The sequence below is a fragment of the Myxocyprinus asiaticus genome, chromosome 29 (genome assembly GCF_019703515.2).
Source record: "Myxocyprinus asiaticus isolate MX2 ecotype Aquarium Trade chromosome 29, UBuf_Myxa_2, whole genome shotgun sequence".
NCBI lineage: Eukaryota > Metazoa > Chordata > Actinopteri > Cypriniformes > Catostomidae > Myxocyprinus > Myxocyprinus asiaticus.
In genome coordinates, this window is record NC_059372.1 from 26297672 (window position 1) to 26324768 (window position 27097).

Below are 27097 nucleotides of genomic sequence, written 5' to 3' on the forward strand. Positions count from 1 at the left end.
TTTTTTTTTTTTTTTTTTTCAGTGTACCTCTTCACTTCTGCATCTTTAGAGATTTTTTGACAGTTATTTGTTTGATTGCTTTTGAATTGACTGAAATGCACCATGGAACACATCATAGTTATCAGCGTTTGCATTTTATTGCAGTGTTCAGAAACCTTGAATGATTCCCATGCTGAAAGCAGTACAGTAGCAGCAGTCATGTGTTTAAATGTTGTTTGTCCTTATTTCCTCCCAAGTACAGGGTGCTGTAATTACATTTTTTGTAAAGCAAGGAAAGAGAGAACCCTATTGGCCTTGCAAATGATTGCATGTGGAAGAATGGCTTAAAAAAAAAAAACAGCAGCAACACCTATTAGCTACATGTACCTATAACTTTACACATCCTTGTTTTGTAATTTATAATCACAGTCTGTGAAGTGACATTTCCGCTTTAAAGGAATAACTCTATTTCAAAAAATTGAATGTGGATTATAAGGGAACGCATGTTGAGTTAAAAATTTAAAACACTATATTTTTCTATAGCCTGCAAACATGTAGAGATTGTTGTAGGCACTATAGGTGTGTCTTTAATAAAAATCATTCTTTTGAAAGTAAGAACAGGTGTGGCTTCACTCAGCAAGAGGCAGTAGCTCATTTGCCTCCAGGGTTAATCCTAAAGTTGCACTCAGTAGTTTTTCCTCATTAAAAAGTTTTCCTCATAAAGAAACGAATGCTACTTTTGAAAAATATTTTTAAAATCATGTTGTTGTTTTTTGTTTTTTTACAGGGAGGTCACCTCCATGTTGGTGATTACATGACTGCAAACTTATATTCACTTTATCGCTGTTACCTCTCTGTTATTGGATTATTTTGCTCACAGAATAAATTAATCATGGCTGATTGCAAATAGCACATTTCTAAAAATGGCACTGGTGACTGAAAACTTTGATGTCTGCCATAGCCAAGCACAATATGAACAAAAAATTACAGAGTGCAAAATTAAGATACACAGAGTCTATGTTTTTGTCTACATACAGTGGCCCTGAAAAGTATTTGGACACTTAAGCCTCACTTAAAAATGCATAAATGTCTGAAATATAAAACAAAATATGTATTTCAATATATATTTCAAATTATAATGTCCATAGTTAAAGGAATAGTTCACCCAAAAATGAAAATTCTCTCATTTACTCACCCTCATTCCATCCCAGATGTGTATGACTTTCTTTCTTCTGCTAAACACAAACTAAGATTATTAGAAGAATATCTCAGTTCTGTAGGTCCATACAATGCAAGTGAAAGGTGACCAGAACTTTGAATCTCCAAAAATCACAAAGTCAGCATAAAAGTAATCCATAAGACTCCAGTGGTTAAATCCATATCTTCTGAAGCGATGTGATAACTCTGGGCGAGAAACAGATCAATATTTAAGTCCTTTTTTAATATAAATCTCCACTTTATCTTTTACTTCAACATTCTTCTTTTGTTTTTTTGCCAATTCACATTCATCATGCATATCGGCACCTACTGGTCGGGGCTGGTCAAAGGTGGAGATTTATAGTAAAAAAGGACTTAAATATGATCTGTTTCTCACCCACCCCTATCATATCGCTTCTGAAGATTTAGATTTAACCACTGGAGTCTGGATTAATTTTATGCTGCTTTTATGTGCTGCTTTTATATGCTTTTTGGACCTTCAAAGCTCTGGCCACCATTCACTTGAATTGTGTGGACCTACAGAGCCGAGATATCCTTCTAAAAAACCATAGTTTGTGTTCAGCAGAAGAAAGAAAGTCATACACATCTGGGATGGCATGAGGGTGAGTAAATGATGAGAGAATTTTCATTTTTTGGTAAACTGTCCTTTAAGTGTAATGAACTCAAGTGGTTACTCTGCTAGGACACCTGTATGAACTTGAGAGGAACTGACTTCATACATCCACTGAAAATCACTGTGAGACTAGTTGGAAAAGTGACATTTGTTCTGAGAAAATGTCTAGCACCATTTGTTTGCAGATGCCACTTAGTTTCATATCTTGCATATAATGCAATGGCATTTTTAAAGTGTGATTTATTTTTAATTGTCGCTTATTTTGTGGGAAATATATGTTTACGATTTAAAAACATATTTAAGGATGTATTCAAATGTGTGCGTGTGTTTGTCCTTGTTATCCCCCCTGCTCTCACACAGACCCGCTGCCATGCTGATTCTGGGAGGTCCTCTCTTTTCAGCACTGATTGTCCATGGCTAAGCTGCTATGACACACCACAGCATCTCTCAGAGGGGCCCTCCAATTACCACAGAGACACACCAACTACCATAAAAAATGTGCATGCTATGTATGGGAAAGTCCTCAGGAAGCAATCCATAAATCGGTATTAATAAATGAGACTGGTTACTGGGGATATACTGTATGTTTAGTAATAGGAGTTTAGGATTGAAAATGGTCTCTGATACTCTTTAGCAGCTCTTTAGTTGTTTGTAGAAGCCCTGTTAAATGCATTAACCCTATTTATGTATAAACTTATAAAATGGTGCCACACAGATATGGTCTTCTAATTTGTTTCTACCTTTTCCAGCGTGACTGATTTCCTCTGGTGTTCAGAGTGGACTGGGGTTTTCTAGCACCATTTGAAATCGGTCGTGCTGAAAGGCATGACGTCCCCTTCACGTGAGGATGACATGACCAGACCACAGACCACTTTTTAGATGGTGAAAAGAAGGGGAACTCTTGGGGTGAAGTTAAAGGTTGTCAATCAAAAAACCACTGTAGTAGAATGAAGCAGTAGCTCATTGTCTAACCCTAACTAACCCTAACTTTTCTACTGAGAGGAACATGCTGCATTTATCAAAAGCAGCAATGCAATCCAGGTTTGAGCTCCATAAGTTTTACATTAAAAAATCTTTTAATTCTGACATAATTTTCAGCTCAGGTAAAAAAAATAAAAAAAAAATAAAAAAGAGTTCATCCTAATATATATATTATGTACACTTTTATTACAAGAGTTCAGCACAATGTCTAAGGTGGTTATGGCCCCTAAATACAAACTCAAAGTAATCCCAAAATTCCATTGTATTCTGTGTGTGTTTAAACATTTTTTTAATTTTTTTTTATTTTATTTTTTTTTATGTTTTTATAGAATGTTGAGGTTTTCATTGTGGCTCCAGAGGCCCTTGGGGGCCCCTGCCATATCTCAGAATTAAAATGTCATAGAGATATGGGGTTAGGCTATTTTTACTTGGGCCAGTGTGCTGAGGGCCATTGTGGGCTCCCAGGGCCCTCTAGAGACCCAAGGAGACCCGTGGTGGCCCAAGACATATCTTAGAACCAAAACGGGAGTTGGCTATTCTCACTTGTGGCAACTCAATTTTGCAGAGGCAAGTTTTTCTTTAGGAGATGGACCTGTTCTGTAATGTAATCTTTTTTAAATAAACTGTGTTCAGAAGTCATTACCGTTTTTATGTCTTGTTGTGTATATTTATTTTAAATTATAACCAAAGCCTAACTGTCCATTAGAAGAAGCTGAATTCCTCTATCATCCCTTAATATCACTTACACTAATCAGGTGCTTTCTGTCACCTGGGTAACCGAATCTCCATGAATCTCTCAGCCAATCCACTGGCTAACTTAATGGTGCGTCTCCACCAAGGTCTGTCTAAACTTGATGTCACTCCCAGTCTTTTAGGACTGGAGATAAGACAGACAAAATCAATCACTGATTGAAAAGTTTGTGAATACACACCACTGACAAATAACCTAACACCACATACCAGTGCAATAACCTTAATACCACTGTGATCAGATGTAATATACATTTTGTGCATGCTCTTATCGAGTGTGTGGCTCTGTTCCTAGATCACATGAGTGCAGAGGCCCTGTGGGATGCTCTGAAACAATGCTCTGCACAGATCCTGCAGGAATACAATGCAGAGCCCTCAATGTTGAGCTTGTTGGATAATGAGGTTCACACCTAAAGTTTCTCTAGACATAACTAATTCAAACAATTTCTGCAATATTCAACTTTTGTTCAAAATCCACTCCATTATGAGACAGCACCAATGTTATGTAAGACTGGAAGACACTGATGAAACAGGACCATCTGAAGCACCTATTAGGAATGAATTACATGTTTCGCTGTACTCCGCATAACCAGGCCATCTCTGCCCACCTTCTCCAAAGTAATCACCTTTTTGACTATGAAATGGACCAAGCTGACACCTGCCAAGAAAAGAATAAAGAGATCAGAAAGCACATGGTGAGGCACAACTTCAAAACAGCAACGGGAAACAATAGGAAGCAGAGGACCAAATGCCCCACCAAACATTGAAAGTTGACCTATATGCTCTACTCACCTCAATGAACTGAGCAGCTAATGCTGGCGCAAGAAATTTAGTACATCAAACTGGAAGCTTCTATTGTTCCCTTTAAAGATGTGATCAGAGTTAAAGCATTCAAAAAAGCATTTGTACTAGCCCTCCATTACCATTGGGGGGCAGCATATTATATACAGTTGCCCCAAAAATTATTTGGAAACTTTAGCCACACTTCAAAACTTACATTTAAAACAATATGTTGTCATGTTTCAAATGAAAAAACAAAAGATATATTGTTCAAAATTAAGACAAAAGTATTTGGACACTTTCTGGTTGTCAAACGTTAGTGGAAGATGTCCATATTTAGTATGCTGAACTACACCTGTGGTTACTCCGCTAGGACAACTGTGTGAATATAAAGGGAACTGACTTCATACTATACTGTGCATCCACTAAAAATCACATTGAGAGCAGTTGCTTAAAAATAAAGGCAAAATTAAAGTGACCAGATTTCTGAAATGAAAAACGGGGACATTTCTAGTTATAGTGGTAAATATGTCATTGAAATTTCACTCATCTAGGAATTAAAAAAACGTGGACAATTAGGATATTTTGTATTTTGACCATGGTGAATGTAGTAATGTGATGAACTATAGCATATCATACTCTGTTGAATATGTCTCAATGAAATTCCGATACGGAGGTAAAGTTGATAGTTTCTGTTACATATGAGTTCATTCTTTTCTACACTGTATACAGTCGATGACATTGTGGCATAAAAGTGAACTAAACAAACATATAAACAACGATTGAATATTGGAACTATTGCAGCTGACTCCACAACGCAGGGACACCTGCCCTTGGTCACATTCTTTGCATCACCCTTCTCACTCTCTTCTAAAATTCTTCTAAAAGTAAATCGGTAGGCTGCTAACTTGCTTGCTGGTAAACTGGCAGAGGAATTTCAAAAGAAATGAGCTCACTTGACTACTATTTCACTCAGCATTACAACTGAAATAATATGTAACACTTACACTATGTATTATATCAGGGCCTGAAATTCATTTCTGAAGGGCTGATTGCCCCCCTTAGATGCTTCATATTGTTGGGGATTTTTTTCCACTTTGTAGTCATGACATAAAGATATTGAATGTTGTATAAGAATAATTATTATTTATTATTACAAAATTTTACCTAACTGTTTATATCAGTTATCTCAGATGGTATATCCTATGAACCTGTTAAACTCTTATGCATTATGATGCTTCTTTTCAGTCACTTTTTCCCAGCATGGCGCAATGTAATCTATGCTGTAATGTGCTGATTTACATTTATTGTTGTTTTTTGCAGATACTTTATTATACAAATCATATATTTTTCCATGTTATTAATGTTGTATTCTTATTTTAAATGCATTCATTTCATATAATACATAACAATATCATTCTTTGTAACATAACTAGTATGTGCCTCACCTCGACGCTGATGATGATGATTCTTTTTAATTGCGCTTCCTCTCTGGTCCAGTTCATAATGGCAAACCTGGTGCGAACAAGTAATCAGTAAAGGAAGACGAATGACTTAAAGCTGCTATAGCGAGCAGCCCCCTCTGTTGGACAAAATAAATAGCACACAATTAACCTTGTTGCCTGAAGGCTTCAATAGGGGCTTTCTTGTCATGTATTTTCACTTTGCGGACTGTTTTGAAAGCGCAGTAAAAACGGGGACATTTTCGGGTACAGCTCCAGTCAGGAACAGACCGTCAAAAACCGGGACTCTCCCCGGAAAACGGGGACGTCTGGTCACCCTAGGCAAAATGGCTAATTTCTTTGCAGATTTCACTTGGTTTGATTAATATATGTAATATATGTTGTCATGCAAGACTTTGAAACCCTAAAACCTAAAAGAACAAAACATTATACTAAATAATTATTTGACTATATTCATCATTAAACATGCAAACTTTGCATTCCTAAATGACCTCTGACCTCTGCTGTTCATGCACCAATTCCTCTTTCACCATCAACTGCCCTGGTTCTCATGGCTAACACTATATTTCACCCCCAAACAGATCCCTTAATTAGAAAACAATCAATATTTGTGATGAGAACAATTCTGCAATACAGTTCTCTTATGTATTTACATAACATTTTGCTCTGCTTGAATTAAAAGTGAAATATCCCATTTTTATAGAAATTAAAATTGTTACATTGTTATGTTTTTCAAATCCAAGTTTTCCTTTATCCAGTTTTGCTCACATTACATACTAGTATGTATTTCTCAGTAAACCAAATCCATTTCTGGTGATTACAGGGAGAAGGCTGTAATGCTTGAAGCCCTGGAGACCTCTTTGGTAGGTTGAGGGAGAAAGGATTTTAGCAATCATCTGCAAGTATGTTTGATATCTTAATGCCTCTATCAACTTAATTTTTATTTGATTTCTGTTACCACCTGTCATGTGAAATAACCAGTCATTCCATCTAAAGCAATTATTGAGTGCATCTCTTACTGCTACTGGACTGAGGCATTTTTTTAAGGGGATAGTTCATCCAAAAATGAAAATTCTCTCATTTACTCACCGTCATGCCATTCCAGATGTGTATGACTTTCTTTCTTCTGCTGAACACAAACAAATATTTTTAGAAAAATATCTTGGATCTGTAAGTGAATGGTGACCAAAAATTTGAAAGTCCATATAGCACATAAAGGCAGCATAAAAGTAATCCGTAAGACTCCAGTGGTTTAATTCCTGTCTTCTGAATTGATCCAATAGGTTTTGGGTTAAACACAGATCAGAAGTCTTTTTTTTTATTTTTATTTTTATTTTATTTTTTTTAATGTTTTATCATAAATCTCCACTTTCACTTTCAAAATGTGAAAGGATGTGAAAGTAAAGTGTAAGTGAAGATTTATAGTAAAAAAAGAACTTAAATATTGATCTGTTTCTCACCCACACCTATCATATTGCTTCAAAAGACATTAATTAAACCACTGGTGTCTTATTAATTATTTTTTGTGGCTGTTATGTGATTTTTGGAGCTTCAAAGGTCTGGTCAGCATTCACTTGCATTTTACGGACCTACAGAGCAAATATTCTCCTAAAAATCTTTGTGTTCTGCAGAAGAAAGAAATTCTTACACATTTGGAATGGCATGAGGGTAAGTAAATGATGAGAGCATTTTCATTTTCAGTGAACTATCCCTTTAAGGCCAAAATTATTGCTATTCTTTATTTTAAATCACATTTAATATAAGAAGCCTCACATTAATATGTGATGTGTCTTGACCTGAATTGATTCTGCTCAAAAATAGAGCATGTTACTCATTCCTGAAATGGGAAAGGAATGTAATAAACATATGACAAAATGGAGTACCTCAAAACTGCTGTAAACAATGTGACTGAGGGCAACAATCAAGCGCAAAGAATATTTTATATGGTCTCTTTTATTTTCTAGTAAATGTTATCATATTATAAACCATCAACAACACTTCTATGCTGAGGAGGATGTATGGTGCTGTGTACAGGTGCATCTCAATAAATTAGAATGTCGTGGAAAAGTTCATTTATTTCAGTAATTCAACTCAAATTGTGAAACTCATGTATTAAATAAATTCAATGCACACAGACTGAAGTAGTTTAAGTCTTTGGTTCTTTTAATTGTGATGATTTTGGCTCACATTTAACAAAAACCCACCAATTCACCATCTCAAAAAATTAGAATATGGTGACATGCCAATCAGCTAATCAACTCAAAACACCTGCAAAGGTTTCCTGAGCCTTCAAAATGGTCTCTCAGTTTGGTTCACTAGGCTACACAATCATGGGGAAGACTGCTGATCTGACAGTTGTCCAGAAGACAATCACTGACACCCTTCACAAGGAGGGTAAGCCACAAACATTCATTGCCAAAGAAGCTGGCTGTTCACAGAGTGCTGTATCCAAGCATGTTAACAGAAAGTTGAGTGGAAGGAAAAAGTGTGGAAGAAAAAGATGCACAACCAACCGAGAGAACCGCAGCCTTATGATTGTCAAGCAAAATCGATTCAAGAATTTGGGTGAACTCCACAAGGAATGGACTGAGGCTGAGGTCAAGGCATCAAGAGCCACCACACACAGACCTGTCAAGGAATTTGGCTACAGTTGTTGTATTCCTCTTGTTAAGCCACTCCTGAACCACAGACAACGTCAGAGGCGTCTTACCTGGGCTAAGGAGAAGAAGAACTGGACTGTTGCCCAGTGTTCCAAAGTCCTCTTTTCAGATGAGAGCAAGTTTTGTATTTCATTTGGAAACCAAGGTCCTAGAGAAGGGTGGAGAAGCTCATAGCCCAAGTTGCTTGAAGTCCAGTGTTAAGTTTCCACAGTCTGTGATGATTTGAGGTGCAATGTCATCTGCTGGTGTTGGTCCATTGTGTTTTTTGAAAACCAAAGTCACTGCACCCGTTTACCAAGAAATTTTGGAGCACTTCATGCTTCCTTCTGCTGACCAGCTTTTTAAAGATGCTGATTTCATTTTCCAGCAGGATTTGGCACCTGCCCACACTGCCAAAAGCACCAAAAGTTGGTTAAATGACCATGGTGTTGGTGTGCTTGACTGGCCAGCAAACTCACCAGACCTGAACCCCATAGAGAATCTATGGGGTATTGTCAAGAGGAAAATGAGAAACAAGAGACCAAAAAATGCAGATGAGCTGAAGGCCACTGTCAAAGAAACCTGGGCTTCCATACCACCTCAGCAGTGCCACAAACTGATCACCTCCATGCCACGCCGAATTGAGGCAGTAATTAAAGCAAAAGGAGCCCCTACCAAGTATTGAGTACATATACAGTAAATGAACATACTTTCTAGAAGGCTAACAATTCACAAAAATGTTTTTTTTTTATTGGTCTTATGATGTATTCTAATTTTTTGAGATAGTGAATTGGTGGGTTTTTGTTAAATGTGAGCCAAAATCGTCACAATTAAAAGAACCAAAGACTTAAACTACTTCAGTCTGTGTGCATTTAATTTATTTAATACACGAGTTTCACAATTTGAGTTGAATTACTGAAATAAATGAACTTTTCCACGACATTCGAATTTATTGAGATGCACCTGTATGTGAGTGCGTGTGCATGTAATGTTGTGTATGAAGGTGTATGCACCACTCTGTCTCCCACATCTAAAACTTTATTTTATAAAGAAGCAGAATTGGTGAGCAGATTTGACTGAGAGCAGAACATATAGTGGATAATGATGTTTTATTTTTTTTTATTTTTTTTTTATTCATTCATTCCCACTAAAACTTCAGGAGACTTTGATGAGAAGGACAATTAACTTGTCTAACTATGGAAAGAATAAAAGAAATAAATAAAATAAAAACTATGATAATTTTTTCTTCTCCAGGGAAAGTGACTTATGATAATAATAACAGTGTGCATTTATTTTTCATGCCAAATATCGAGAGCGTAAAGTGCTGTAAACGTTTTTGGAGAGTTTTTTGAATGGGCTCAATAACCCCTGTCAGAAGAAACAGTAGCAACTCTGAGTCTCACTTGCATGTGCACATTGATTTACTCACCCTGAGGATACGAAAACAAATGGGCGTGCACGTTAAACTTGTCATTTGAGAGTTTCTTTCAAATACACGCTATGACGTCGCTAAACAACCGCTCTTATCTGTATATGATACGGTGCGAGAAAGGAGCAATTGGACTCCTCCTTCCTCAGAAGTTAACGACAGTGTGTTGTGTTGCAATAGAGCAGGTGGACGGGAAGCTCACGGCAGGGGAGCGTTGCGCTGCTCACGAGAGTGAACCACAGGTGAGAGTATTGAAATTATTATTTTTTATTATTATTATTATTATTTTAAATCAGTTTAAATGCTCTCCTACAACTCAGTTTAAATGCTCTCTTAAAACTGCACCGACATTCTTCACTGTGACACCATAAGTAGTTTACAAGAGAGTCCATTTCTAATGATATACTGCATGCATTTTCTTTTCTTTCTTTCTTTTTTTTTTTTTTATTATTATTATTTTTTTTTTTTACAAATATACTTGCTCCTCCATGTGCTGAGAATGGAGATCCACTGAAATTGAGCTTCTTTTATTTATGTAGCATGTTGATATTCATCAAAACAGAACATTTTATATCAATATTTGGATCAACATGTATTTATGCACAGTGGTCGTTGCATTTCTTTTCCTTTGTGTCTTTCTTTATGTTAGAAGCTAGTAATGAACACCATCTTGCTGCCTGTAATGAAAACATTCTTAGAGGAAGAGAAGAGAGAAATAATTTATTATAACCGCAGGGTGTGGACTTTAAATGAGGATAGAATCAGTTTGATTGGATGTCCTGACAACATGACAAAGGCCAAATCCAATTTCAAAACATTTAAACTCTAAACAGATCAAAAGCCAGTGCAATTTTGGGAATAATTTTATTTATTTTTTTATTTTTATTTTTTTCACCCTATCAACTTCAGAAACCTCCCATGTTCCCAAACAGTTTCTCCACACTTTACTATGAATGCTGCACCATCTTTCTTTGTCAAAAGTCCTTGTATTCTGTTCAGTCTTCTCACAGATTGTGTTTTGTCAGTGTTACTGAAAGTGACAACTGTCACCCATTTGTGAATTCAGCTGTATAATTAATTGTAGTTAATCAGTATGTCACAGCATGTGACTCACATGATGTTTTATTCTAGGGAATTTTAGAAAGTATTGAAACCATGGCTAGTAAGATTATCGCAGATTATTGCAATCTGTATGGAATGCAAGTTTGTTTCAAAAGGTGCTGTTGCTCTAGATATTTTTGCCATTCACTAATCACCTTTGTTCTCTGAAAGCTAGAGAACTCATTGTGACATTTAATCAGCTTTGCGTGTTAAGGCTTGTTCATCATCTTGAATGTTTGTGCTATCAGAAAATCATACCAATCTCTCACTTCATTTATCCTGTGCACATATGCAATTGTTCCCTGTGCATGCAACTATGTTTTATATTTTATTCACTCTTAAACTGTTGCTTTATTCTGGGTGTCTAAAAGCCTTTATGACACATCATGCATTGCCTTGACCTTGAAGTGACCAAGTGCAACTGCTGCCGTTGACCAAACTGTTTACCTTTACTCTCCTACATACTAGGGATCTGCACTTTTGCACTAAGTTGTACTACTTTCAATCTGTTGCTGCACTTACAAACAGTATCAGATTTTCCTTTGCCAGTGCTGTGTGCATGTGCATGTGCATGCATGTTTTGGTGGTGATAGGTGAAAAGTTTAGACAGACATTTATTTAGTTTTCATGAGTTTCATGAGTGCACAAAGTGCAGTGCTACACACAACAACCGTGCACTACGTCTTACGCAATTTTCGTGAGAGCGCTAATTCTAAGTGCAATTTTCATGCCTGCGCAGATGGGCATGGGTGGGAGTGCTAGTGTTGTCTCTGGGTGTATGCACACAAATAGGGGTGTTTTTTGTATGTAAATGAAGTGGCACAAAGCGCAGTTTGCTATTTTCCTGAGAAATAGGTCATTGTCACCTCAAAATCACCTCTGTTTTTAGCAAAGCATACATTTCTAAATTTAGTTCTTGCATTTGCAGTTTGGAGATTCTACCAGCTGGTGGTAATAAAGTTCATGTCCAAACTCTTAAAATATAGTGGCACATCAAATAATGTCCATGACAATAGCCGTTATATGAAACAAAAATTTATTAGATTTCTGTTAAACTATCTATATGGTTTATTTTTCAGTTAATATTATTATTATGTTTACATTTACAGTTGTAATTTTTCACCTGTTGTCGTCAAGTGATTTTTAAGTCACTGCAAAAGGAGCCGGTGGAAGAAGTTGGAGAGAGAAAAAGGTTTGGATTTGGTATTATAATTATTATTTTTTTACCACTTCATAATTTTGATTATATTTTTGTTTTATTTGAAGTGTAATTTGAATTTAGAAAAAATGTTTGTTTATTATTTTCGTGTTTCAATAAATGAATTAAATTTTTTCAAAATCAACCGGTAGAAATTATGTGTGTTCCGATACAATCACTGTTAATACTAGCCATTAATTGCATGTTAGATGAAAATTAATAATAATATTACTAATAATACAACTTAACGGAGCGTAAATCCAAATTTTCCATGCATATAAAAGCATGTCACTGTTATAGAAACTTTCTTTTGTTAATGCACAGAAGTAAAGCCATATTTCTATTCTTCTCATTTATTGCAGACAGACCATTTACACTACTAACTTCTTATGAATGTGCTGTCTTTGTTTATATCGCTGGTGCTAGACAGGGAATGGACTATATAATAGGATGCAGATGCTGCAATTACCGGAGAAGAACCTCAGAATTAAACTGAACTTGACCTAGCCCATTAGTGCATTGTGTGCGTAATTTCGCCAAACCCACATTAGCACATGGTTGCACGAAAATGTCAAAAGTCATGACCATGCCCACTGACTGACTTTGGGCTTATGACTTAAAGCATAGCACTGCTCTTAGCACTAGTGCTCTTAAAATAGAGTTCAGTAGTTCGCAAGTTAACGTAATCTTGTGTTAAGGATAATGTAAACGTGTGGCTCACTGTCCAGGGTGAAGGGCTTGAGGCTCAAGACTTGACCTGAGCTCAAATACCCCCCAGACTGGATTAGTATTGATGGAGTAGAAAGAAGGAGATGGGGAGGTTGAGGGATGCCGGAAACACTCTATGCCTCGTAGAGGCTCGGTGGCCGTTCAAGCAAGCCAGCCCAATCTGTGTTCGAAAGGTAGGAGCCCTCACTGCAATAGACGGGGGAGTTGACCCGGCCGCGAATGGGAGAGCCCACGATACAAATGAACGTGAATAGCTCACATTGAGTTTGGGTAGGAGATCCCACTGCTGATCGAACAGGAGAGCCCTCGAATGGATTGTGTTGGAGGGGTCTGCAGTCTAGCAGGATCGCACGAGCAGAGGCGTGAATCCTAGCCGCTCGAAACGACCTTGACCCTCGCTGCACTTCGAATGGGGAGCCCACGATACAAATAAATGTGATTTAGCTCACACACTTTCGAACGGGAGGGCCCTTGAGTATAAGTGGTGGGCCCGTCCAACAAATTGAGATGGGGGGCCCCTGGACTGGCCAGAGAGGCCCCCGTGGCGTCTAAACGGTGGGGCCGGCCTAGATGGTTGACAAGAATAAGCAAGCATCCCCCCGGCCCTGGTCATGAACACCTCGTGGTTAGATGATGAGGGTTTGTTGGGAGGGAGACGGTTAGTACGGATGTAGCTGAGGTAAGCGTAAGATGACCAACGGCCTAGTAGACGTATTTGGTGTTCGTGCAGGCCTTTTTGGGCTGCTGTGGTTGCGGCACCAATATGGAAGGAATGGCTTGAGTATAGATTTCAGGGATGCTGTATTTGATCAGAATGGATTTGAGGTGTTTTTGGAACCAGAATCCGGAAACTGCATGGTTTTTGTCATCTACGAAAAGTGGATCGAGAGTGGTTCTGTTTAGGGACTTTCTGTAATGGAGATAGTGTGCTAGCAATTGAAAGGGCTGGTTGGGAGTTGACAGATTGAAAATGAAAATTGGATGCCCTTTTTTGGTCTGATCTGTTTTGCTTTGTTTGATAAGATATCTGATTGTCTCGTTGTCTATGATATGGAGGTCCAAAATGGTGGGGTGGATTCTTGGGTCGAATTTAGCTGTGGTAGTTAGTTCTGAACAGTGAAGGAAGCCGAAGAAGTTTAGGATGAACACTGTGTCTTGTGTTTTTGCGGTGTTTGGAGAAATGTAGTCCTGTTGAAGAGTATTTAAGCATCGGATTAGCAGGTCAGTGGTGAGGGGGAGCCTAGTGTCGGTTCTGGTGGGTTGGTATTTGTGGATACGTTTAAGGAGAAGTGAGATCTGGGGATGGTTTATTGTGAAGGAATTTTGGCCAAAAATGAATTTATAGAAGAAATGGATGCCCCTTAGATATCCTTCGATAGTTCCTGGATGGAGGTTTTTTGATTGATTGAGGTGTGAGGCGAAGGAGGATGTGGAGAGGAGCGAAAAATCAGGAAATGGTAGGTTGTAGATTTGGTGAAAATTTTTAAAGCATTTCCATGCTCCCCAGTAAGTTTGGAGGGTTTGAGGGGAAACGCCTTGAAGGATGGAGTCTAAGGAAGCTTTATGGAGGAGTCTGAGAGGGTGGTTTTTCAGTTCTGAACAAGGAGGAACTGGGGTTGGTGTTGGGTTCGCTTCTGGGGCCAAGGCTCTGAATCTCTGAAAAAGAAAACGAGAGAGAGAGAGAGTCAGCAATCTTTTTTTTTTGTTTGTTTTTTTATCCTGGAATGTGTTCTGCTTTGATGATGAATTGGTTATGGATTGAAATCTAAATTGGACAGTGGCTTGGTTATTGCAGTGAATTAGGATACTTTTGGATGTCCGTTCTGATCCCCAGGGGAAGCCTGCTACCATGATGGGATATAGTTCGAACACAGAAGAATGAAATGAGTGAAAAAATGAGTGAAAGTCTTGACTGGATAATTGGCCAGTTCTTTAGCTAGTGTTGGAATGATGACAGGAGTATGGAGGTACTTTCTGAATAAATTATTTATTGAAGGTTTTTTGAACGGACATATTTTGATCCACATATATGCAGGAAGCAACATGCTGGTTTGTGGCATCGGAAATCATTTAAGTTGTTCTGTTTGCCTGCTGAAAAGCTAACATTTCTTCCATTATAATCTTTGATGGATGAACGTGATGGTTTACTGCTGGGTTGGGGGATGTAGTTAGTTGGTTTGGTTGTGGTATCGGCAGACTGGGGGGGTGTGATTGTGGGGCAGTAAGAGGTTTGGTGCGTGGTTGATCTGCAAACGGCGCATGAAATGCTCCTGCATCCCAGGAACACTCTATTGTGGAGATTTAAATCTAGCGCCCCCCAGTACTGACACTGATCCCACTGTGTGACTCTTGCTGCGCATTTGGCTGAAAAAAGCTTGTGGTAAGTGAAAAAATGGCTTCCGCTGTAAGAAAGAGATAGTTCTGCTATGATAGATAGGTAATCGTTGAGCTTGCACCATCTATGTGGAAACATGGAGCATATGACTTCAGTAAAGCACCTGAAGGCGATACAAAATTCAGTGAAAGTGAGCGTGCGAGAAGAGCTGGGAGAGGGATTTTTTAGATTTACTGAAAACTCCCTGCAGTCTATAGCTCTGACCGTATTTTTGTGTGGGATTGCTGACAGTAACGAGGAGAGATCTATGTCTGCACCTGCGAGAATTTGAGAGCGGAGGTGATTGGACACTGGCGGAGGTTCTGAGATTGCAGCGTTTGAGGGAATGGCGAGAGGTATAGCTGTTTGGAGAGTGAAAGTGGCTGCTCAAATTTCTGCCACGCCACGGAAGCACAACTCACATATTTTTCATTAAATTCAACCCAAATCATTATCAAAGGACATAGATTATTTACTTTAGCATTCTTCATTATTGAAGAAGGGAAAAACCTTGGTAATTTTTGTGTGTACTGTCTGCAACCTGAACCACATCGACTTGCCCCATGTTTGATACCTGTGCCGTGTCCTAGCCGCAATGCAGCGTGGCGCTTCTCGTCCGGTGTGCGACCACCTTTATACAGTTCTGGAACATCATTCGTTCTAAAAAAAATCTCTGAAATGACCCTTTGAGGAATGCCTGTTCTTCTTCTGAAGATTCAGAAGAAGTTCAAAGGTGATCATCGAGCAAAACATGTGGACATTCTCTAACATGTAATTGGATCTTTGATCAAGCACGTATCTCTTCAGAGACCTGAGGCCTCAGGGATTCTGTTTATCCTTCTCAATCCTGTATTGTTAAATGCTAACTAGACTTGATGTGCGTGTTTGTGATCAAATCTTGAAAACCATTCTATGGCACTCATAGGCAACATGTCCTTCTCTATCATTTTGCATAGTCTACCTGTGTTTCTCTTTTGCACTCCACATTTTCAGCCAACACTTACGTGATTATTGCGATAATATCAAACCTTGGGAGACAGACAGGTGATTAATTCTTAGGTGATTTATCATAGTGTGTTGTCATTTTGTACTTCTAAACATTATTATAGTATTTGCAATGAACATAATCGTAGTTTCAAGTGAAATGCTCCCACACCTTCGACAAACCCAATTCATTTTTACATGTGTCTTTGTCTCAGATGTGACATACAGCTACATTGTGCCCTCTAGCAGTGTTTAATTATGGTGTTTTCACTGACTACATATATGATCACCAAAAACAACATTCAATGTGCCTAAATTGAGTAATTTAGCTCATCATAATAAGTTGAAGCATAATTGTAATTAATTGATAGATGATTAAGCTTATCATTGACACTCAAAAGTGTGTTTGTGTGGACAAAAAAGTTTTGAAAATTTTCTTTATGATTCATTCTGACTCTACAGGTGAGATAAAACACTGAGTCAAGGTATAAGTTTACACTCGGCTACTGTTTAGTCCTGTATTCCGGAAAGGCCGGAGGGAACAAGCCTCACGTGAGAGCATTCAGGTTGTCTGGTTAGAGATTAACCCTGGTAGAAAGTGTACACATGAGCAAGAACCTGCAGCCGTCCTACAGTGGAATTCAGTTTCCATCTTACAGAAATACACAAGCACATACAATGACTGTCATGCATTAATGCAGACATACAGAGCACATACACTTAGGCTATGTCCACATTAATATGAATACATTTGATGATGTTTTCGAAACGCTGTCCGTCCACACTGCTGTTTTCAAGCATTTTCCATCAGTTTGTCATCCACACTAAAATGTATGAAAACTCTTAATTCCCATTACTGAGCATGCAAAAAAGTTGCAGTTCCATTTACGTTTTGAAAGGCAACAGTCCTCGTGTTTCATCATCGGACAGCAATTCCGAGTAAACCTCCTGTCGCCTTTGAAGGAATGCAATGTGAAGGTTGTACAAAGTAACATTTATCTTTAACAACACTATCAAAATGGATAGCAGGTACAACAACGGCGCTACAACATGGGCCGTCATCTTGATAGTTTTGGGTTGAATGAATCACATGACTGTGTCATATGACAACAAATACATCATCGTTTTCAAATATCTTAATTTTCTTTGCCCACACTACAACACAAAGACGGCGTTTTCAGATTTATCCACTTGGGAGAGCGTTTTCGAAAAGCTCAGTTTTCACTGTCAAAAACGTTGTCTTAATGCCTTTTCACACTAAATGCAACACGATTATGAGAGGCGAATGGCCAGCGAATGCCCCTCTCCCATAGAAAGCTAAGCAAATTTTCGCCATTAGCACATTCATGCCTTTACAATAGGTGCCGCTAATCGACAAGCAATTTTACCCCGGTACGGTAGGTGGCTCAACGCACCTTTGAGCTGTTCCGCCCTCTGCCCATCACCAGGTTAAAATACATGACCACTTTGACAAGTTTACAAAACAAACAAGAAAAGCAAACGATTCTCTAATGAGCAGATCGAAAAAATAAAATGCATCTCTCTACAAGCTGCAGCAGCGGTGACAAGTTTGTTTTTGATTTCCTCAACAAGAAAGAAAGAATTTCGAGACACTTCACAAACTATTTCAGTTCACCTGCTGGACAAGTTGACTGACAGTATTATCATGTATACACAGTCTGAGGGGTGATTAGACAGAATCGAGTGTAAAAAAATGTGTAACAGTTAACATGTTATCATTTGGAACAATATTTATTATATGCCAATGTCTTGTGTTAAGTGCATTTGTTTAAAATCATCGCGTAATGCACACTCATAATGATGTTAAAATAAATGTTTAAAACAAATGTTTGACTGTATCTTATTGCCATGTACATCTACTTGCTAGAAACCCTGCATGTTACTAATTAAACGGGATAAAGATTAAATGCTATAAGAATGCAAGCAATAAAACAGATCTCACCCAACAAAACCTATCTTCAGTGTGACCCATTATTAGATACTGTAATATTGCTAAGGACAGATGAGGCTGTTAACAACTATTAAAAATAGCACAGCAATAATGATTTTGTTTTTGGTACTCAAAAGCAAACAGAGTGCACTGCAAGTCACAGCAATTGTGTTAATACAATTAATATTTGGCGAAGTAAAACATTTATGATCCATAAAGTTGTTTATTAAAAAAGTGATACAAAGGCAAAGATGCTGCAATATATATTATATTAAAGATATAAGAAAACTCGCATAAGATTAAATGCAAAGGCCAAACAATGCAGCAATATGGAATAAATTATGAAGGCAATCCACATAAGATCAGATCATTTTTAAAAGGGATGCAAGGCAGTGATGCAGCAATATAATTTACATGTTAAGAGAACCCATATGAGAATTTTTTTTTTTTTTTTTTTAGTTTTATGGCATTTGATGCAGATGAAATAAATATCTTCACTGCTGGATTTCAGAATTTCTTTCTCGAGTTACACACTCGACACACTCACCCTAAAAAAATCTTAGCTCTGTTGTATCGTGATTCAGCACGAATGTTTGCTGCAGGTGAGAATGGTTCCTTAGAAATCCATTGTTTTGATTCAAAAGGTTGATGAGATATCGTGCAGAAAATTCGCGTTTGGTGTGCAAAGGCCTTTAGTGTGGACGGAAGGCCAAAACGTAGAGAAAAAGATGCGTTTTCAAACGAAAACGTATTAGTGTGGACGTGGTCTTTGGTATCACTGATTTAATCACACAAATGCATGAATCACTATTAGCATGTGCTGTCTTTGAATCTGAAATGTTATCATTTTCATATAAAAAGGTAGAAGTCTTCAGATAAAAAAGTCACAGGCGCCTACCATGGACTATTTTTATTAGGTTAAACTTTCCTGGGACTAAAGGCAGCCGCACACTGGACGAGAATGCACATCGATGCGGTTCAGTTGGCAGAGAGTACACACAAAAGTTAACAATGTTTTTCCTTTATTAAAGAATGAACAAGGCTAGAGTAAATAATCCATGTCCTTTGATAATGATTTGGGTCAAATTTAATGGAAAATATGCCAGTTGCGCTCCGTGGCTCGGAAATTTGAACAGTCTCCGGAGTTGTAGGTGGGTGCCGCCGGCAGACCCCTAATGGCGGTGATGGTGTGTGTACATTCATAGAAAACAATTGTTTCGAATTTTAGAACGCGCCATGTCATCCACCAGACGCATCCGGTGTGTGACCCCCTTAAGAGTCTTAACTTTGACTTTACGAAATGTAAGCATGTAATGTAATGCACTGATGTAAATTGGTTTGTACGAGTTATTTATGCATTTTAATGTTAAACTGTCAACAATGAATTTTGATGATCAAAAAATACATACATTTGGACTTCCGGTTCCGGACGCAAATGGAGTAGACGTGTCCACCTCGCGCTCCCACTACAGATTTATCTATTGATAATAATAATAAAAAAAAACTAATTTTCAAGTATCATCAACCTAATTTAGATAGCATAGTTCTAAAGCAGAATGAAGAATGGCATCCAAATCAGCCAAGCAAGCAAAGAAAAATATAACAGCAAAAGACGAACCACCCGTGGCTCATTGCGAAGTTAGCATGTCAGCATTGGCCAGCCTACTTGAGGAACACAGTGCCACTCTCTCTGCCGACCTTAAAGCTGCTTTGACTTCAATCGAGGCAAAGCTTGATTTCGTCCAAGCTACGGTGTCAGATCATAGAACGCGATTAACTTCGCTGGAATCAAATGCTGACCTATTTCTGCAAGCCAGTCCAAGAAATGGAGGCCACGTGCGCAGAACTAACCGAGAGCAACGCAAAGCTCAAGGCGAAAACAGCAGACCTTGAGGGCCGCAGCCACCACAACAACATTAGAATTGTCGCTTACCGGAGTCTATCGAGGGTCCTCGTCCTACAGTGTTTTTCTCCGAGGTCTTGTCAGAGATCCTTGGTGATCAGTTCCTAACATCCCCCCAGAACTTGACAGAGCACATAGAGCCCTCACTGCCAAGCCAAACTCAGGAGAGAGGCCGAGAGCAGTAATTGTTCGATTCCATTGCTGCCAAGTTAAGGAGTCTGTGATTCGCAAAACCTTCAAAAGAAGAGGAACGCTGCAGTACCGGGGCAAATCAATCACCATTTATGATGACTACAGTCCAGAAGTCCTGGAACAACGCGCTCAATTCCGAGGCATAATGACAGACCTCTACAGTCTGGTAGAGTTGGGGTACTCGAGTTCGGACTCGAGTCCGAGTCACGAGTCCAATTTTAATGGACTTGGACTTGTCACGGACTCGGATGCATTTTTACTTGGACTTGACTTAGCCTTTTGGACTTGGGATTTTTTTCAGAGTCCAGAGTCCATGGCATTTGTGATGCAATGAAAAACGAACAAACAAACAAAAAAATAACATAACATAGGGTGACCATACGTCCCCTTTTCCCCAGACATGTCCTCTTTTTCAGACCTGAAAAAAGCGTCTGGCTGGGATTTCAAAATTGCCTCTAAATGTCCGGGATTTCGCTTTCATATTGATGTGCTCTCTACAGTTAATTCTATCATAAATTCTGTATATTTGATACTGCACATCAGTTTTCATGAGTATATATGTCCTTACATGTGATTATTCTGGCTGAGAGCAGTAGCGCACACTCTTTCAAAGTACTTTTTTAACTGTCTCGCCAAAGCCAGATGCTCCCATGCTGTATGTGTGTGGGAAAGAGATCGCCATTCGCCAGACGTGCTCTGCTGCTCTCATCCAGAAATATCAATAACGTAAGGACACTTTTAAAACTACGTTCCCCAACTCTGCAAATTATTAAATAGAACACATGTTTTATCAGACTCACGCTTACTACGCAAAGTCATTTCTAACTGAAAATGTTGACTATATCGAGACAAAATCAAATTTACTATGTATCAGGGACATTTAAACTAATATGACGGATGAAATAGACCATGAAGGAAATTGTACGACTCAGTCCATCACATAATTGTAGCGCAACCTCTGTGTGTTACCTGTAAAGCTGGCACTTGCATTTTAATGGCTTAAAAGTCAGAAAATACATTGAAGAACACAAGTGAGGGGAGAAGTCTCTATTCACCTATTATCCATAATAAATAATGTGAAAATAACGAAACGTCAGCCCAAGGTTAGTTTGAGCTTGTCTTTTGGGAAGTAGGCTACACCTGGACACAGCAGGACTGAAAAGTGTGAAGTGTAGTACTGTAGTATATAAATATTTTTTTAATGTTATCTGATCTTATCTGTTTTTATTTTATGTTGTTGTATTTAATTTTATGGGCATTATTAAATGTCTTAATATTACCATTTATTAAATGTATTAAACACATTAAATGTATTTAATTAATTACATTCAATGTATTTCGCCCATAATTTTAGATAAAACTAAACTAAACTGAATGGACAAATTGAAAATGAAGTAGAAATAAAAACAAAATTAAAATTCGAAATAATAATAACTCTGGTTGTGATGACTAATGCAGCTTTCACTTTCTTTGGTGTATGTTTGAGTGGAGGGGAAAAGCAACAAATAATTGAAATGTCAACAGAATGCAATAAGAAGTCTGTTGAAGGACAGTTTTGTCTTCATACACCAAAAGCATATGCTTTCATTCTAAAACCACTTTGAAATTTGTTCAGCAGGATACTAATCATTTGTTTTTTGCATTTATATTGACAAATTGTTTTTCTTAGTTGTGAAGGTTAAAATAAGCTTAAAATATTGATGTTTTGTTTACGGTTACATTTTTAATTCAGATTCTTGAACAGATTCATTCAGACTCAACACTGGCTCGGCCTGTTATGGACTCGGTCTTGGCCGTTTTCATTTGTGGATGATGCGAATAAATTTCTGACGGCACACCGCAGTATCCCATAACAGGCGATTGCCACAGAATGGAAATTCCTGATTGCCTTTGACATTATTCATGTTATGGGGTGGCTTCGTTATGTGATCGAGGACATTTAGATGCCTGATAAACAATTTCCTGTTCCTATGTGGTCAGCCCCTTTTTTTTTTGTTCATACATTTGGTAATATTTAAAGCTGGCAATTTTCCACACACTGTGACTGGCTTAAAAAGGTAGTGCTTGGACTTTGTTTACAAAAGACTGCAAGATCGGGCCAACTGGTTGCACCATATGTTCTCTTATGCGAGCATCGCCATATATTCATAACCTCCTTTAATAACATTATATTGTGGTGTTTATCTATGCTGCTGAGTGCCCTCCTTTCTCCCCCTTTTTAAATGTTTTTTTTTTATATTATTATTTTTTTATTTATTTATTGATTGTTTTCAGTTAGTTTTAGTATTTCCTATATTGAATAACGTCCCAGTTAATTTCGTAACCTCCAGGGAATGAGACATTGTGTCGATGTAGTGACACTAGGGGTCGCCCTTGGGAGCCCCAAACACCTCTGATCTTTGAGAAAAGGCCAATGGAATTGGCGAGTGGAATTTGCATGCCACTCCCCCGGACATACAGGTATAAAATTGCTCGCGACCACTCATTCAGGTTTTGTGCTGAATAGCCAAGACAGGGTCCCGGCCATTTCAGCGGGTAGTTCAGTGTTGTGGCAGGAGGGACACAAAGTCTCGTTCGCTCCGTCAGGGAATGAAAGTAACCAGGACATTCCCTATCTGTCACTCACTCAACGTTGTGTTGATGTAGTGACACTAGGGGTCCCTATACGAAACTCCACAACTAGCTGAACTGTGTTATGTGGACTGGCGGTGCGAGACGGGAAAACCATTGCGTGCCTCGTAGCCAGCACACCTGGCCGTCACGTAACCTCGGGGACAAGTCGACTGCCCAAAATGGGGACAGGCCTCGTTCAGCTGGGGACCATAAGTGTCTGCGTCGGGGGGATGTCCTTTCCCAAGGGGAAGGCACCACGGAGATCACGCCCTGCCTGAAGGGGAGGCAAACGTGTGGAAATACGTCACATGGTCTTAACGAGTCTTGTCGGCAGTGTCGCATGTGGAGAAGTCCCCATGGTAGGTCCTACCCAGAGGGGATGAAGCTCTACAAACACGCTGAACAGTGGCAGAGGGGGACTCTGCCCAAGGAAGATGTGGGTTTACCAACGGGGAAACCGTCTCATGGAAGATACATCACACATGGTTACATACAGGCAACCACAGCGCATGTGGAGCACCTACCCTAGTACAGGGCCTATTAGCACACATACTGGGCCGGCATTGAATTTCTCTGTGAACTCATCTGCCACAGGGCTAAGGAGGAAGGACATCCAGGGTCCACGACCTCGTGAACACGGCTAGGGGGTAAAAATGCACACGTCTCCCCCTCCAGGAGGGGAAAGGCAAAAGTGGTACACCCGGCCAGTTGTCCCACAAACTTACCTGTTTGTACCTGACAACACATGGGACGAAACCAGCTCAACCCGGAGATTGTAGAACCTCGCAAATGTATTGGGTGTTGCCCAGCCCGCTGCTCAACAGATGTCTGCTAAAGAGGCGCCATTGTTCAGGGCCCAGGAGGCCGCAACACTCCTGGTAGAGTGTGCTCGTAGCCCCAAAGGGGGCGGCACGCCCTGGGCATGAAATGCCAAAGCGATGACATCAATGACCCAGTGGGCAACCCTCTGTTTGGAGACAGCGCTCCTGTGGCAGGGCGAAGGGTGGGGCCGGGTTGTGATTCCGCACACCCGGCCTCAAATTAGGCTGATTAAGCCAGAGAGGAATAATGCCGACCAGAGACGGCAGTGCGACAGAGAGAGTCTGGTGCCGGAATCCGGGAAGAAGGAGGGATGCGCCGTAGAAGAGTCCTCGCCATTACCATCCACCCCAATGGAGCAGCCGTGGCCATCTGCCGGGGGACAGAGGAGCCTGGCCGCCTGAGAGCAGAGGAACGGCCGCCAACCACGAGGGGAGGAGGGGCTCCTAACCAAATTCCTGGAGAGGTCAGGGCCGCTGCCAGGGGCAGAGGAGACCCCTACCAGCAGCTGAAACGTGGCGGGGTCTGAGACTGCCAACAGCGAGCGGGGAGGGGCTCCTGGCCGACCGCCTGGAGCGGGAGGACCGCTGCCAGGGGCAGGAGACCCCTTCCGTCCACCGGAACACGGCAGGGCATACCATCCGCCAGGGGCCCGAGGACTGCCTCCGATCTGCCCGGAGAGGTGCGGCTGTCCTCCACTAGAGGGTGGAGGAGTGGCCGAGGACCAGGCTATGACGTATTGGAGAACTGGCGAGTAAATTTTTTTTACCACTGCCGCTCCACGTTGGCCTTTCCCTCTCTTTTTAAATATTATTATTATTATATTAAGTTGGTATCATCGGCCATTACGGTGTGTATGTACCGTGTTTTTTTATTGTTGTTTCCCTCCCCTTGTCACCCTCCCAGATACAGGAAGGCGGATGTACGTCATGCCGGGGGCTCCCCGGCCTGAGAGAACGAGGGAGGAATGTGGCAGGGCGGAGGGCGGGGCCAGGTCGTGATTCCGCACACCTGGCCCCTAATTAGGCTGATTAAGCCCAAGAGGGATAAGGCCGACCGGAGATGGCAGTGCAACAGAGAGAGAGTTACGGATAGCTGTCCGACACCTGTGAGTGTGTTTGTCTTTTTGGTTAAGTTTATCATTAAATTTATCATTTATATTATCAAGCCGGTTCTCGCCTCCTCCTTTCCATTGAACTGTGTTACAGCTCCCTTTCCGCTGTCCTCCAAAGCAGACAAAGAGCTGCTCAGAGCGTATAAAGCACTGCGTGCAAATAGATAACAGTCCAAATAGATGCACAAAGCATGCACCGGACACAGCAATGACAAGTCTGTGTCTGCCTCCTCCTGGGGCAGCTCGTGAAGGTTCACCACCTGATCCTGAAACGGGGTCGTGGGAACCTTGGGCACATAGCCCAGTCAGGGTCACGTGAGAATATTCCGAACTCCAGGCAAGTGTCACTGACAGAGAATGCCTGCAGGTCCCCTACCCTCTTGATGGACGTGAGCGCAGTCATAAGGGCAGTCTTCAAAGAGACTGTCTTTAGCTCAGCTGATTCCAGGGGCTCAAACGGGGCTCCCCGCAGGCCTCGCAGGACCACGGAGAGATCCCATGAGGGAATGAGGTGCAGTCTGGGAGGATTCAGCCTCCTCGCGCCTCTAAGGAACATGATGATCATGTTGTGCTTCCCAAGAGACCTACCGTCAACTGCATCGTGGTGCGCTGCAATAGCAGCCACGTACACCTTCAAGGTGGAGGGGGACATCCACCCCTCCAGCCTCTCCTGCAGGAAGGAAAGCACCAACCCGACTGCGCATCTCTGGGGGTCTTCGCATCGGGAAGAACACCACTTAGCGAACAGACGCCACTTCAAGGCATACAGGCGCCTCGTAGAGGGAGCCTTAGCCTAAGTGATCGTGTCTACCACCGCAGGCAGTAGACCACTTAGGTCTTCCGTGTCCTGTCCGAGGGCCAGGCCTGGAGATTCCAGAGGTCTGGTCACGGGTGCCAGATGGTGCCCCGTCCCTGAGAGAGGAGATCCCTCCTCAGGGGAATTCACCAGGGAGGGGCTGTTGCGAGGAGTGTGAGGTCCAAGAACCAAGTCTGGGTGGGCCAGTAGGGTGCTACTAGGATGCTTCCACAGGCAGCAGCGTTCTCGCCCTTCACTGAGGTAAAACGGACGCCGCTGAACCCAGGCGGGTGCCTGGCAAACTGAATCGCATAGCCGAGTCGGATGGTCCTGGTCAGCCATCGCGACGGGATGGGGAGCGCAAGCCACGCCTCCAAGCTCCGGGCGAGGGGGACCAAGGGGACAATCATGTCGAACATGTTGAGGGGGCTCAAACTCCAAGCTTGTGGCCGTGCTGAGTCTGGGGTCATCGAAGCACTTACCTGGCTCTGAGTACCCACCATAGAACAAGTCAGCGATGGGGGAGGAGGGGAACCTTCCTCATAATCCGCACAACCGCCCGGCTTGGGTGTGTTTGTGCCGCAGCTGGGCGTGAGGGGGGGGCCTGCCTCTGCAGCACCATGCCTGCCGTAAAAGTGCGGTGTCCAGCGATCGTGATAACGATGGCCGTAAACACTGGGTGTGTGACCCAGGGAATGAGGAAACTGCTCTTTTTCTGAAAATGTGGGTACCGCAGCCCCTCGGGCATGCAGCGAAATCAAAAGAAAAGGCAACAAAAGATTCTCCTCCCAGCCCTCCACCGGGGGATGGAGTGGTCTGCTTACCACCTCCAGGCCTGTAGCGGGTCTCCACGTCCCTGGGTCACCCATCTCAGGGGCGCTTAGAAGCCTTCCTCGGGTTCTTGGCAGCGGGCCGTGAGACGGGGGGCATCTGCTTCCTGCAGGGGGGGCTCTATGCCAGGGCCGGGCTGCTGGCCTGGGCTGCGGTGGAGCCTGTGCCGTTTCCTCAGGGGGATGCCCCTGGCGACGAGCAGACGGGGTGCGGGATCTTGATCCGCACCAGGGCAGGATATGCTGGATGGCCTCTGTCTGCTTCTTAACCACCGAGAACTGCTGTGCAAAGTCCTCGATGGTGTCACTGAATAAGTCAACCTGGGAGACAGGGGCGTCAAGGAACCGTCCCTCTGACGAAGGAAAGCCGCGACCGCAACATTGCCATGGTCATGTTCTCGCAGTGAGGACATGACCCGTCCATGAACATTGCCTCCACGTGGGCAGTGCCCAAGCACTTGAGACAGCGATCATGGCCGTCAGAAGCGGAGAGGTAACGACTGCAACCAGGAATTAAACACAGATGGAAAGTCATCTTTAAAAAGACGCTCTCCGTCAGTGCCACTCTTTTAGGATAAAATATACTCTTTTATTGCAAGAATATATACTCTTTTAGACTGTTGAAGCACCCAGGGGCGTTC

The 27097-nt window shown here is 41.1% G+C and overlaps 1 protein-coding gene across 2 annotated transcripts in view; it reads left to right on the top strand.

Annotated features, from left to right (window-relative positions):
- Window positions 1–9988: 9988 nt before the first annotated feature.
- The window catches only part of lamb2l (laminin, beta 2-like), a 91755-nt gene continuing 74646 nt past the window's right edge, over window positions 9989–27097 (top strand). The window contains exon 1 of one of the 2 annotated variants that reach the window (XM_051661354.1): window positions 9989–10094. The gene's annotated coding sequence lies outside the window, so the exon portion shown is untranslated. Of the gene's footprint in view, window positions 10095–12073; window positions 12146–27097 lie in introns of those variants that run through there. The other variant, XM_051661355.1, reaches the window with a different exon arrangement.